General features: G+C 42.5%; 1 protein-coding gene across 1 annotated transcript in view; it reads right to left on the bottom strand.

Moving 5' to 3' along the window:
* Positions 1 to 8,357, bottom strand: part of LOC139373804 (protein tyrosine phosphatase type IVA 3) — a 62,321-nt gene extending 53,964 nt beyond the window's left edge. The window contains exon 1 of the mRNA XM_071114813.1: positions 8,220 to 8,357. The gene's annotated coding sequence lies outside the window, so the exon portion shown is untranslated. The remainder of the gene's footprint in view (positions 1 to 8,219) is intronic.
* Positions 8,358 to 16,018: the final 7,661 nt, after the last annotated feature.

The following is a 16,018-nucleotide window of genomic DNA, read 5'->3' as shown; positions in this document are numbered from 1 at the left end:
AACTGGGGCCATGTAAGTACTTGTTATGATTCTCATTTTCCACAGGTGGCACCTAGTGTGACCATAAAAGTATGTGAGCGACCGCATGGCACATAAAAAATATGTGGTTGCAAAAGATTGTGGACTGTCCTACACACAAGCCTTTTATTTAAATTGAAGGCTCTGTCTTATACGATAGAATGCCCTTCACTATAGAAAAACACAAACTAACAAACCACTCTAGGGCTGTTTTATTTTTAAATCCAAAATCCATTAAACCCAGGACTGCTGTCATAACAGTGGATTCATTTGACAGTTTGATATTCAGAAGGAGAGCCTATCTTTGGCTTCTATATGCGGCCTCCTGGTTTTGTGTGGACTGGGAGTCCCTATATTTCCTCAAGGAGCTGAATGTAGAGCAGCAACTCCACAACCAGGCTAAAATACAGGGCTGTGTTCATTAGGGCATAAGGGAAAATGAAAACCAGTGTTTTGGAAAGGTGTCTAACTATTCTATACTGTGTCTCACTATTCTATATTGTGTCTCACTATTCTGTACTGTTTTGTGCCAACTGAATATGACCCCAGGCTTAAACTACAACTGCAGCAGCAGGCACCTGGTCAAGCCAAGACCTCGAACACAACCGCCAGCAGACGGCTGGAGGAATCTCCAAAAACATCACCCACACATCAAGTGGAGAAAACCATCGCTCCTTCCTCTGGCATTGGGACAGGGGGTCATGTGGAAGTATTTATTTAGGGACCCTTTCAGAGGAGAGCGATGTGGGGCTGCGGGGTGGATAGGGTGGCGGTGCAGAAGGCGAGAAGCAGCTGAATTCTCATTGGCTCTACAGATAGGACCAAAGCACTTGGTATAGTTCCTTGTGAGACTCATGAGGTCCCTCTCGTGGTGGAAGTGTAGAATATGTTATAGTAGTCAAGTTATTCTCACTGGAATGTCAAAATATGCATTTGTCTATATTTGTAGAGATCACATTTCCATATCCAAATATAATTTTCTTACTCTCTCCAGTCTCCAAGTGTTAACTATCTAAGAGCACAAGGACCAGTGGTGACCCGCCATTCAGGGCAGGTGGGGCAGAGCCTGTTAGAGACCCACATTTAAAAAAAAAAGAATAATAATAATGATATTTTGGGGGTGGGCTTACATGTTATTTTGGCATTAATACGTGTCACATATCAGTTTGCAAACAATGTAAAAATGTATCTTTATAATTGAGTTAATAAAGCTGCATACAACCATGGTCTCTTTTTTGTTTTCTTGAGTAAAGCAGCTCCAAAATGCAGGTGTTTCAGCCTAGCTCAGTGCTTTCTGTGGTGGTGGGGCGGGCCAGCAAAAAATGGGAGTATTGCGCCGTGATTGGCTCAGTATTCTGTCACTCATGGGGACCTTGCACATTCGCCAAGCTTCAGTCCTTTAGTAATGGTAGACACACAAAAGTTCAGCCATTTGGGTCCTACCATAGAGTTATATTACAAGTGCCCTTCCAAGAAGGTTCAAGGTCATTGGCCACAGAAATGACATCAAATCACGTTATATGTACAGTAGCTTTGATTGGACTGATCATGTCAACGTCTTACTTTAACAATCTTAACTAGCAGTCATCATCGTGAATCAAGTCTACTGGCAAATTATTTTGAATCCTTGTCATACGAAGAGAAATAATGAAGAGAAAATATAGATAAAACGTATCGGTGCTCATCGGCCATTGGACATAAACATTACACAACAAGTTAGAAATCGCAACTTCAAGAATGAGTTGTTTGGAAGGAATCGGTGACAGTGGCTAACCGCAAGCATTGCAACTGGGAAGTCAGACTGTGAAAATAAGTTTTGAATGGTCGTCTAACTCGGAATAGTAAATATTTTTCTTTGATGACATAATTGGAGTTTGCCCCAGCAAGATTTACATGCTAATATGGCCACGGACAAGGACACAGCCAGGCTCTTGATTCGTCAGAATGTGTATTGAGAAATCACACTCCTCCTTTACCATAAGCTGATGCACTGATGCATTTTGGATCATTACAGTAGAAACCTTTAGAAGCCTTGTCACCTCAGAGACGTGTACAGCTAGCTAGCTATATGTTGCTCACAATTTAATATCACATTATTGCTCTAAGACTGTAACAGAATTAACAATCATTCCATACACGAGGGTTTCACAATCTCAGTTCTGGGGCACCCGCCCCTGCACGTTTTGGTTTTTGGCCTAGCACTACACAGCTGACTCAAATAATCAAAGCATGTGGCTCAGTTGGGAGAGCATGACACTTAGAATGCCAGGGTTGTGGGTTCAATTCCCTCCGACGGACCAATATAAACAAGTATGAAAATGAGAGTCTGCTAAAATTACTAATATGTCAATAACGAGTTGGTCATTTGAATCACCTGTGCAGTGCTATGGCAAAAACCAAAATGTGCACCAAGGGGGGAACTCTGCCACACACTACTAAATTCAGAAGAGCATCTTCATCCAGTGACATTGCTATGAAAATTGTCATCTGTAGCCAAATAAATTAGCTGTCAAGCATAAAAGACAGGTTTGAAAACACGACGGAGGATGGGAGCAATGATAACTTCCTGTTGATGCTTCTTCTGTGGTGTTTAACCAGTGCCACCACCTACTGTAGGTAGCGCTCAACACTTGGGGGACTGGTGTAACCAGTGTAAAATGGCTAGCTAGTTAGTAGTGTGTGCTAGTAGCAATTCATTTGGTGATGTCACTCGCTCTGATACCTTGAAGTAGTTGTTTCCCTTGCTCTGCAAGGGCCGCCGCTTTTGTGGAGCGATAGTTCGAGCCCAGGTTGGGGTGAGGAAAGGGACGGAACAACTCTGTTACAGTGGCATTTAGAAAGGAAGCTTTAGTATTGCTTCAAATATACTTACAGTAGACTATATTATGCACGGACCAACTGGCAAGTGTCTTTGCTGACATTTTCAACCTCTCCCTGACTGAGTCTGTGATATCTACATGTTGCAAGCAGTCCACCATAGTCCCTGTGCCCAAGAAAGCGAAGGTAACCTGCCTAAATGATTACCGCCTGTAGCACTCACATCGGTAGCCAGGAAGTGTTTTGAAAGGCTGGTCAAGGCTCATATCAACAACATCCTCCCGGATACCCTAGACCCACTCCAATTTGCATACCGCCCCAACAGATCCACAGATGATGCAATCTCAAATCACACTCCACACTGCCCTTTCCCACCTGGACAAAAGGAACACCTATGTGATGCTGTTCATTGACTACAGACCAGCGTTCAACACCATAGTGCCCACGACGCTCATCACTAAGCTAAGGACCCTGGGACTAAACACCTCCCTCTGCAACTGGATCCTGGACTTCCTGATGGGCCGCCCCCAGGTGGTAAGGGTAGGCAACAACACGTCTGCCACGCTGATCCTCAATACTGGGGACCCTCAGGGGTATGCGCTTAGTCCCTTCCTGTACTCCCTGTTCACCCATGACTGCATGGCCAAACGCGACTCCAATACCATCATTAAGTTTGCTGGCGACACACCAAGACAGTCATGAAGAGGGCACGACAACACCTTTTCCCCAGGCTGAAAAGATTTGGCATGGGTCCCCAGATCCTCAAAACGTTCTACAGCTGCACCATCGAGAGCATCCTGACAGGCCCAGTACGCACTACGGGCCAAGCTTTCTGCCATCCAGGACCTATAAAATAGGTTGCGTCAGAGGAAAGGTCAAAATATTGTCAGAGACTCCATAGACTGTTTTTCTGCTACTGCACGGCAAGCGGTACAGGAGCGCCAAGTCTAGGACCAAAAGTCTCCTTAACAGCTTCTACCCCCAAGTCATAAGACTGCTGAACAATTAATTAAATGGCCACCTCACTATTTACATTGACCCCACTCCATTTGTTTTTTACACTGCTGCTACTCTGTTATTATCTATGCATAGTCACTTCACCCCTACCTACATGTACAAATTACCTCGACTAACCTGTACGCCCGCACATTAACTCGGTACTGAGTCAACATAGCCTCGTTATTTCTATTTTATTGTGTTACTTTTTATTATTTTTTACTTTAGTTTATTTGGTAAATATTTTCTTAACTCTTCTTGAACTCCACTGTCGGTTCAGGACTTAAGTATTTCACAGTAAGGTCTACACTTGTTGTGTTCGGCGCACATGACAAATGAGGTTTGATTTGATTATACCAATGGCAAAAATGCAGGCTATTTTGGGGCATAATCAACACATCATTATTCTACTTAAACAGTAAAAAAAAATTATGGTATCACTTTTTTGTGTCATCCTCAGTGATTGTAAATGCATAATGTCTACATGTGGTTGGATTGTGTTTTTAGACTGGCAAATAAATCTAATTAAAATCACAACAAATGTAAGGTATTTATAGAAACAACAAAAACAGCTTGCATCCTCTGGCTGGCTGTGGTTAGCCGAATTTGAGATTAGGGAAATTCCTTGCTATTTTCTTTAAAATAAACTCATGGCTAGATGGCTTGCCTAGGGCTTATAGCTGTTCTCTGAGTGGAGGCTAAACGCCAAATATGCAAATCACGTCTTGTATGGCAACGCCATTTGCCCGCTGGCGGTAGAAAGTTATAGCTTTGGGCATAGGGAAAGTAGCAAATAGCAAGCGAGAGGAAATGTTTTGCTATCTGGGTTGCTGATTGGCTGAATACCTGGGGCGCTAGGTGGTTGGAGTTGTCAACAAAGCAGTAAGACAGAAATATGAGGCCAAGTTATCGAACTAACGTTAGTTTCTTTGAGAAGATATACAGTGCTTTCAGAAAGTATTCACACCCCTTGACTTTTTCCATATTTTGAAAGTGTTAGAGCCTGAATTTAAAATGTATTAATTAAATTCAGATTTTATTGGTAGTGGCCTACACACAATTCCCCATAATGTCAAAGTGGAATTGTGTTTTTAGATTTTTTTACAAATTCATTACAAATGAATAGCTGAAATGTCTTGAGTCAATAAGTATTCAAACCCTTTGATATGGCAAGGCTAAATAAAGTTGGACTCATCTGTGTGCAATAATAGTGTTTGACATGATTTTAAAATGACTACTACTTGCACGCCCAATTTTTCAGTTTTTGATTTGTTAAAAAAGTTTGAAATATCCAATAAATGTCGTTCCACTTCATGATTGTGTCCCACTTGTTGTTGATTCTTCACAAAACAATACAGTTTTATATCTTTATGTTTGAAGCCTGAAATGTGGCAAAAGGTCGCAAAGTTCAAGGGGGCCGAATACTTTCGCAAGGCACTGTAGATGGGTAAAAAAAGCAGACATTGAATATCCCTTTGAGCATGGTGAAGTTATTAATTACACTTTGGATGGTGTATCAATACACCAAGTCACTACTAAGATACAGGCGTCCTTCCTAACTCAATTGACGGAGAGGAAGGAAACCGCTCAGGAATTTCACTTCGAGGCCAATGGTGACTTTAAAACAGTTACATAGTTTTCTCCTATCACAGCCATTAAACTGAGGAAGGATCAACAACATTGTAGTTACTCCACAATACTAACCTAAATGACAGAGTGAAAAGAAGGAAGCCTGTACAGACTAGTAAATATTCCAAAACATGCATCCTGTTTGGAATAAGGCAAAAAAGTAAAACTGCAAATAATGTGGCAAAGAAATTAATGTTATGTCCTGAACACAAAGTGTTATATTTGGGGCAAATCCAACACAACACATCACTGAGTGTATGGTGGTGGCTGCATCATGTTATGGGTATGCGTGTCATCCGCAAGGATAAAAATAAACGGAATGGAGCTAAGCACAGGCAAAATCCTAGAGCAAAATCTGGTTCAGTCTGATTTCCACTGGGAGACAATTTCACCTTTCAGCAGGACAATAACCCAAAACACAAGGCCAAATATACAAGACAACATTGAATGTTCCTGAGTGGCCTAGTAACTGTTTTGACTTAAACTGGCTTGAAAATCTATGGCAAGACTTAAATGGCTGTTTAGCATCATTCAACAACCAACTTGACAGAGCTTAAAGAATTTTTAAAAGAGTAATGTGCAAATATTGTACAATCCAGGAGTGCAAAGCTCATAAAGACTTACCCAGGAAGGCTCACATACAGTGGGGCAAATAAGTATTTGGTCACCTACAAACAAGCAAGATTTCTGGCTCTCACAGACCTGGAACTTCTTTAAGAGGCTCCTCTTTTCTCCACTCGTTACCTGTATTAATGGCACCTGTTTGAACTTGTTATGAGTATAAAAGACACCTGTCCACAACCTCGAACAGTCACACTCCAAACTCCACTATGGCCAAGACCAAAGAGCTGTCAAAGGACACCAGAAACAAAATTGTAGACCTGCACCAGGCTGGGAAGACTGAATCTGCAATAGATAAGCAGCTTGGTTTGAAGAAATCAACTGTGGGAGCAATTATTAGGAAATGGAAGACATACAAGACCACTGATAATCTCCCTCGATCTGGGGCTCCACGCAAGATCTCACCCCGTGGGGTCAAAATTAGCACAAGAACTATGAGCAAAAATCCCAGAACCACACGGGGGGACCTAGTGAATGACCTGCAGAGAGCTGGGACCAAAGTAACAAAGCCTACCATCAGTAACACACTACACCGCCAGGGACTCAAATCCTGCAGTGCCAGACGTGTCCCCCTGCTTAAGCCAGTACATGTCCAGGCCCGTCTGAAGTTTGCTAGAGAGCATTTGGATGATCCAGAAGAAGATTGGGAGAATGTCATATGGTCAGATGAAACCAAAATATAACTTTTTGGTAAAAACTCAACTCGTCGTGTTTGGAGGACAAAGAATGCTGAGTTGCATCCAAAGAACACCATACCTACTGTGAAGCATGGGGGTGGAAACATCATGCTTTGGGGCTGTTTTTCTGCAAAGGCACCAGGACGACTGAGCCGTGTAAAGGAAAGAATGAATGGGGCCATGTATCGTGAGATTTTGAGGGAAAACCTCCTTCCATCAGCAAGGGCATTGAAGATGAAACGTGGCTGGGTCTTTCAGCATGACAATGATCCCAAACACACCGCCCGGGCAACAAAGGAGTGGCTTCGTAAGAAGCATTTCAAGGTCCTGGAGTGGCCTAACCAGTCTCCAGATCTCAACCCCATAGAAAATCTTTGGAGGGAGTTGAAAGTCCGTGTTGCCCAGCAACAGCCCCAAAACATCACTGCTCTAGAGGAGATCTGCATGGAGGAATGGGCCAAAATACCAGCAACAGTGTGTGAAAACCTTGTGAAGACTTACAGAAAACGTTTGACCTCTGTCATTGCCAACAAAGGGTATATAACAAAGTATTGAGATAAACTTTAGTTATTGACGAAATACTTATTTTCCACCATAATTTGCAAATAAATTCATTAAAAATCCTACAATGTGATTTTCTGGATTTTTTTTTCTCATTTTGTCTGTCATAGTTGAAATGTACCTATGATGAAAATTACAGGCCTGTCTTATCTTTTTAAGTGGGAGAACTTGCACAATTGGTGGCTGACTAAATACTTTTTTCCCCCACTGTATATATATATTTTTTAAACTATATTATATATTAGCAATCATAAGTGTTGGGTAAAAAACAATCACACCCCCCCCCCCTTAATGGGCGGGCCACCGCTGGGTAGGATCTACTAGTCTTGTTGCTGAATAACCTGCAAGAACTGCCCTGCTTTTGCCTTGACTGACAATGATTGTAACAATGTCATACATAGCCTAATCAAACACTTACAGACTATACATGGTTACAAAGTAGCTAGCTAGACATTCATTCCACTACCCGTCCAATGTCACATTATCGCACTACTGCTATAGTTACTTCGACAAACTGGATGACAGAACTAGAATGCCGGTGTTGTCCGGCATCAGCCGCATTCGAATAGTCGTGATTTGGAGCTCGTGCGAGTAGGCTATACAAGCTCAAATTAAGTAGCCATCTAATTACTCTGTATAATTTCAGACTTGCTTGCCAACAATAACTTACTGGGCTACAGCTGTTGCCAGGCTACCCTGCTTGGCCAAGCAGCAGGAAGACACACCCTGTGCAGATCGCATGGCGATGTCTTTAGTGCATGGCTGCTGGAAATTGTCATCATACCGTTATATTTCGAGCTAAATGCACCAGTTTGACCTGCATTAGACTCTTTATTCACAGTAGTGTCTAAACAAGTTATTAGCGTACTGCTGAAGGTTTATGATTAGTAGTCTACTCACCAGTCGTTTTCCTGCCGATCAAATCTGGGCTGAAACTACCGGTAGGTCCATTGGTTAGCAATACCAAGGCGGACGGAGTAGTGGGTTCATGTGCACTGAAGTTCCTCCCACCGGCTACGTGCATCAGGCAGGACTCTGAGAGCGTGATGTTGGAACGAATGGATAGGGCCGGCCCTAGTTTTTTGGGGCCATGGACGAGATGTGGTTATTATTTGATGACTTTTTAAAATGTCATTCCAAGTCATCAACTCATCTCTATAGAGCTGCTGCCTATGCTGTCTGACAAATTCACTATTTTGTAGTTCTTCAAAGTAAATAAGGCATACTTTTATGACTACTGAATACCACCTATCAATCACTAAGATGATGTATTTTCAGGTACACATATCTCACAAAGCAACAGCTGCTCTTCAGAAAGTATTCAGACCCCTTGACTTTTTCCACATTTTGTTACTTTACAGCCTTATTCTAAAATTTATTAAATAAATAAAAATCCTCAGCAATCTACACACAATACCCCATAATGACAAAGTGAAAACCATTTCTTTTTATGTTAGCAAATATGTTAAAAAACAGAAATACCTTATTTACATAAGTATTCAGACCCTTTCTACAACTTGATTGGAGTCCACCTGTGGTAAATTCAATTGATTGGACATGGTTTGGAAAGGCACACACCTGTCTATATAAGGTCCCACAGTTGACAGTGCATGTCAGAGCAAAAACCAAGCCATGAGGTCCTGATACAGGATTGTGTCGAGACACAGATCTGGAGAAGGGTACCAAAAAATATCTGCAGCATTGAAGATCCCCAAAAACACAGTGGCCTCCACCATTCTTTAATGGAAGACGTTTGGAACCACCAAGACTCTTCCTAGAGCTGGGGGGAGACTGAGCCATGGGGGGAGAAGGGCCTTGGTCAGGGAGGTAACCAAGAACCGGATGGTCACTCTGACAGAACTCTACAGTTCCTCTATGGAAACGGGAGAACCTTCCAGAAGGACAACCATCTCTGCAGTATTCCACCAATCAGGCCTTTATGGTAGAGTGACCAAACGGAAGCCACTCCTCAGTAAAAGGCACATGACAGCCCGCTTGGAGTTTGCTTGGAGTTTGCCAAAAGGCCCCTAAAGACTCTCAGACCATGAGAAACAAGATTCTCTGGTCTGATGAAACCAAGAATGAACTCTTTCGCCTGAATGCCAAGCGTCAAGTCTGGAAGAAACATGGCACCATCCCTACGGTGAAGCATGGTGGTGGCAGCATCATGCTGTGGGGATGTTTTTCAGCGGTAGGGACTGGGAGACTAGTCAGGATCGAGACAAAAATAAACAGAGCAAAGAACAGAGAGATCCTTGATGAAAACCTGCTCCAGAGTGCTCAGGATCTCAGACTGGGGCAAAGGTTCACCTTCTAACAGGACAATGACCCTAAGCACACAGCCAAGACAATGCAGGAATGGCTTCAGGAGAAGACTCAAAGTCCTTGAGTTGCCCAGCCAGAGCCCGGACTTGAACCTGATCGAACATCTCTGGAGAGACCTGAAAATGGCTGTGCAGCAATGATCCCCATCCAACCTGACAAAGCTTAAGGTGATCTGCAGAGAGAAATGGGAGAAACTCCCCAAATACAGGTGTGCCAAGCTTGTAGCGTCATACCCAAGATGACTTGAGGCTGTAATCGCTGCCAAAGGTGCTTCAACAAAGTACTGAGTAAGGGTCTGAATACTTATGTAAACGTAATATTTCAGTTTTATTTTGACTAAATTTGCAAAAATGTCTAAATCTGTTTTTTCTTTGTCATTATGGGATGTTGTGTGTAGATTGATGAGGGATAAAACAATTGAATCAAGTTAAGAACAAGGCTGTAATCTAACACAATGTGGAAAGTCAAGGGGTCTGAATATTTTCCGAAGGCACTGTATATACCCTCATCATCGCGCATTCTTCTGTCTCTCCTGTAGCAGGTGTAAAAGAAACACAGGCCGGACAAATGGATGCTCAATGGATTATGATCATTGTAGTTAATTATCGCGTTTTTTTGCGCTAAACTATGTAGAATATTGGCCAGTTGTAATCTATAACTCCCTTTGTTGGTCAATTACTTGTTTAAAAACAAGAAAATAACCAACATTTCAGTTAATCGCACAGCCCTACAAGATGCAGGCAGTGTGTCTTCAAAACAGCGCCCCCTGTCATTAATCTAGTGTATATATATATATATATATATATATATGTCATTGGTTGAGACCTGACTTAGTTCCTAAAAATTTTTTTTGGTGGCCCTAGGCAATGGCCTGTCAATCAAATCAAATGTATTTATAAAGCTATTTTTACATCAGCAGATGTCACAAAGTGCTGTACAGAAAACCAGACTAGAACCCCAAACAGCAAGCAATGCAGATGAAGAAGCACAGTGGCTAGGAAAAACTCCTTAGAGAGGAACCAGGCTTTGAGGGGTAGTCCAGTCTTCTGGCTGTGCCGGGTGGAGATTATAAGAGTACATGGACATTAAGGCCAGATTGTTCTTCAAAATGTTTAAGCATTCATAGATGAAAAGCAGGGTGAAATAATAATCACAGTAGTTGTAGAGAGTGCAACATGACACTAATGTCTGAAAATGGGAAAAGCATGAAGTCGTTTGAGCTGGAATTCGAATGGCTGGTTGGACTGGACTATTATGTGGGCCAGATAAGGCTCGAAGCGGACAATGGATATTTACAGTATCTGTATCTGTAAATACAGCCGAGTAATGTGATGGGTTCAAGCCAGTTCAAGACATTTTTTCCTAGAGATTTCCAAAACACAATCTTCATAGTCTTGAAAAAATGAATCAATAAATAATGTTAATGAGTTATAGACTGGACGTCACTGCAGAGTTGGCCTTTCAATCAGCCTATAGAACATCTCAGTATAGGTCTAGAATTTAGGTTAATTTGGGCTGATTAGTTCATCTCCTGTCCTTTCCTACATTTCTATCTCGTGTCACACCCAATAGAAAAGTCAGAATGGAGAAAACTATATGGGTCAGGATTGTCTAAACTATCCAGGCAAGAAGCCAAGCATTTATACAACTGTAATTGGTGTAATTGTATTTAGACCTTCTACTATGGGATTCAAGTATGAATGAGTGTCCAGCCAGCCAGGGTGAGGCAGCACTTCACAACATTTCAATGTTATAATCCTGTGAATCTCTAATACATATTTAGTGGATGCAAATGCCCAAAGAAGCCCTTGTTGTAGCTAAATAACAAATAACCTGGGACAATGGCAGAGATGAGTGAGGTGAACATTGTTAGAATGTGCACCACTTCTTTTTGTCTTTTTTTGCTTTGTGGAAATTAGCAGACGAACCAAATGAAATCATCCATTGATACACATTTCCAGTTATTTTTCTAGAATGGAAGAAAATAAACACAATTTGACAGGATGAATACATGTTACAAGTATTTCGCTACACTGTCAATAACATCTGCTAAATATGTGAATGTGAATAATAATTGATTTGATTTATAAATACTTCTTGTGCTCTTATAAAACAGTAGGCCTAGGCTACATTATTTTTTATGTAAACCTTATTGAAAACATATTAACAAGTTAAAAGTGCACAATAATAAGTGAAAGGTACGTTTTACAATCTAAAAGTGAAAGATACTTTTTACAATCTAAAATGGTGATCATCATAAGCATATGTAGGTAGGCACAGGGTACTTCACATAACAGATAGTTTGAGGGTTGGCAAAACGAGGAGCGACGCTGGGTCTGGAGTAGATCAGGTAGGAGGGCTCAGCACACACTCGTATCTTCATGATGGGTCTTCCACCATCATCACCAATGAGACCATGGACTGTGGCTCCCCCTGTGGCGTAGCTGGGGAAACCGACACCTTTACATGGAAAAAGGTGTATCTCCACTGGTGGAGAGTCCCAGCTCATCCTCTTCTTGGTTCAAAGGCCTCTCTCCGCACGCAATGGCAGTTGATCCGGTGGCGTGCTAGACACAAACAACAACGGGGTGGGTTTTGGACACAGAAGAGAAGTAATGTCTCTGTTCAGAATGGATTCGATGGAGAATGGTGGACAACTTGCGGAACTGGTCCATTAATGCCCTTTAAGTGGCGTCGCACATTTTTTGCTTTAATTAGACTCTCGTCTACTTTCCAGAAGTTATTCTTTGAGTGTGGCATATATGGACTGACTAGAACCTGAAATAGATAAACATGTCTAATGTATGTTGACCTCAGGGTGATTTAATGAAAGAGACTAGAAATAATGTCTGATATAGGCCTAATAATTGTTGTGGACATACAGTACCTTGACAAAACAGTAATTGGATGATAAGCAGACCCTGATGTTTCACATGCGATGACATCACCTGGTTTCAATGATGTTTCTAGAGACAATATCTCTTTCATCATCACTCAATACCTAGGTTTACCTCCACTGTATTCACATCCTACCATACCTTTGTCTGTACATTATACCTTGAAGCTATTTTATCGCCCCCAGAAACCTCCTTTTACTCTCTGTTCCGGATGTCCTAGATGACCAATTGTCATAGCTTTTAGCCGTACCCTTATTCTACTCCTTCTCTGTTCCTCTGGTGATGTAGAGGTGAATCCAAGCCCTGCAGTGCCTAGCTCCACTCCTATTCCCCAGGCGCTCTCTTTTGATAACTTCTGTAACCGTAATAGCCTTGGTTTCATGCATGTTAACATTAGAAGCCTCCTCCCTAAGTTTGTTTTATTCACTGCTTTAGCACACTCTGCCAACCCGGATGTTCTAGCCGTGTCTGAGTCCAGGCTTAAGAAGACCACCAAAACCTCTGAAATCTCCATCCCTAACTACAACATTTTCAGACAAGATAAAACGGCCAAAGGGGGCGGTGTTGCAATCTACTGCAGAGAGAGAATGCAGAGTTTAATTTTAAAAATCCAACTCTCTAAAAACAAGTCTCTCACTGTTGCCGCCTGCTATAGACCACCATCTGCCCCCAGCTGTGCTCTGGACACCATATGTGAACTGATTGCTCCCCATCTATCTTCAGAGCTCGTGCTGCTAGGTGACCTAAATTGGAACATGCTTAACACCCCAGCCATCCTACAATCTAAGCTTGATGCCCTCAATCTCACACAAACTATCAATGAACCTACCAGGTACCACCCCAAAGCCATTAACACGGGCACCCTCATAGATATCATCCTAACCAACTTGCCCTCTAAATACACCTCTGCTGTTTTCAACCAAGATCTCAGCGATCACTGCCTCACTGCCTGCATCCGTAATGGGTCAGCGGTCAAGCGACCTCCACTCCATTATCATTATCAAAATAAGAATTTGTTCTTAACTGACTTGCCTAGTTAAATAAAGGTAAAATTAAAAACTCATCACTGTCAAACGCTCCCTGAAACACTTCAGCGAGCAGGCTTTTCTAATCGATCTGGCCCGGGTATCCTGGAAGGATATTGACCTCATCCCGTCAGTAGAGGATGCCTGTTTGTTTGTTTTAAATGCCTTCCTCACCATCTTAAATAAGCATTCCCCATTCAAGAAATTTAGAACCAGGAACAGATATAGCCCTTGGTTCTCTCCAGACCTGACTGCCCTTAACCAACAGAAAAACATCCTATGGCGTTCTGCGTTAGCATCGAACAGCCCCCGTGATATGCAACTTTTCAGGGAAGTTAGAAAGCAATATACACAGGCAGTTAGAAAAGCCAAGGCAAGCTTTTTCAAGCAGAAATTTGCATCCTGCAACACAAACTAAAAAAAGTTCTGGGACACTGTAAAGTCCATGGAGAATAAGAACACCTCCTCTCAGCTGCCCACTGCACTGAGGATAGGAAACTCTGTCACCACCGATAAATCCACTATAATTTAACATTTCAATAAGCATTTTTCTGCGGCTGGCCATGCTTTCCACCTGGCTACCCCTACCCCGGTCAACTGCACTGTACTCCCCACAGCAACTCAGGACCCTTTCTTTCTAAAATTATCTGCCGAAATTGTTGCAACCCCTATTACTAGCCTGTTTAAACTCTCTTTCGTGTCGTCTGAGATTCCCAAAGATTGGAAAGCAGCTGCGGTCATCCCCCTCTTCAAAGGGGGTGACACTCTAGACCCAAACTGCTACAAAGTTAACAAACAGATTACCGACCCTTTCGAATCCCACCGCACCTTCTCCGCTATGCAATCTGGTTTCAGAGCTGGTCATGGGTGCACCTCAGCCACACTCAAGATCTAAACGGTATCTTAACCGCCATCGATAAGAAACAATACTGTGCAGCCGTATTCATTGACCTGTGCAGCCGTATTCATTGACCTTGACCTTTCGACTCTGTCAATCACCACATCCTCATCGGCAGACTCGATAGACTTGGTTTCTCAAATGATTGGTTCACCAACTACTTCTCTGATAGAGTTCAGAGTGTCAAATCGGAGGGCCTGTTGTCCGGGCCTCTGGCAGTCTCTATGGAGGTGCCACAGGGTCCAATTCTTGGGCCGACTCTCTTCTCTGCATACATCCATGATGTCGCTCTTGCTGCTGGTGAGTCTCTGATCCACCTCTACACAGACGACACCATTCTGTATACTTCTGGCCCTTCTTTGGACACTGTGCTAACAACCCTCCAGATGAGCTTCAATGATATACAACTCTCCTTCCGTGGCCTCCAACTGCTCTTAAATGCAAGTAAAACTAAATGCATGCTCTTCAACCGATCACTGCCTGTAACTGCCCGCCCGTCCAGCATCACTCCTCTGGATGGTTCTGACTTAGAATATGTGGACAACTACAAATACCTAGGTGTCTGGTTAGACTGTAAACTCTCCTTCCAGACTCACATCAAACATCTCCAATCCAAAGTTAGGCTTGTTAGGCTTCGTATTTCGCAACAAAGCCTCCTTCACGCATGCTGCCAAACATACCCTCGTAAAACTGACCATCCTACCGATCCTCGACTTCGGTGATGTAATTTACTAAATTGCCTCCAATACCCTACTCAATAAATTGGATGCAGTCTATCACAGTGCCATCCGTTTTGTCACCAAAGCCCCATATACTACCCACCACTGCGACTTGTACGTCCTCGTTGGCTGGCCCTCGCTTCATACTCGTCGCCAAACCCACTGGCTCCAGGTCATCTACAAGAACCTGCTTATCTCAGCTCGCTGGTCACCATAGCAGCACCCACCCGTAGCACGCGCTCCAGCAGGTATATCTCTCTGGTCACCCCCAAAACCATTTCTTCCTTTGGCCGCCTCTCCATCCAGTTCTCTGCTGCCAATGACTGGAACGAACTACAAAAATCTCTGAAACTGGAAACATTTATCTCCCTCACTAGCTTTAAGCACCAGCTGTCAGAGCAGCTCACAGATTACTGCACCTGTACATCTATAATTTAGCCCAAACTACCTCTTCCCCTACGGTATTTCTTTATTTATTTTGCTCCATTGCACCCCATTATTTGTATTTCTACTTTGCACATTCTTCCACTGTAAATCTACCATTCCAGTATTTACTTGCTATATTGTATTTACTTCGCCACCATGGCCTTTACCTCCCTTATCTCACCTCATGTATATATGTAGACTTATTTTTCTACTGTATTATTGACTGTGTATTTGTTTTACTCCATGTGTAACTCTGTGTCGTTGTATGTGTCGAACTGCTTTGCTTTATCTTGGCCAGGTCGCAATTGTAAATGAGAACTTGTTCTCAACTTGCCTGCCTGGTTAAATAAAGGTGAAATAAAAAAATAAAAATGTTGTTCTTGATGTCTTTTCTGTCTCCTACAAGGAA

The sequence above is a fragment of the Oncorhynchus clarkii genome, chromosome 18 (assembly GCF_045791955.1).
Source record: "Oncorhynchus clarkii lewisi isolate Uvic-CL-2024 chromosome 18, UVic_Ocla_1.0, whole genome shotgun sequence".
Lineage (NCBI taxonomy): Eukaryota > Metazoa > Chordata > Actinopteri > Salmoniformes > Salmonidae > Oncorhynchus > Oncorhynchus clarkii.
The sequence above is the reverse complement of the archived record's forward strand: the minus strand, read 5'-3'. Positions and strand labels throughout refer to the sequence as shown.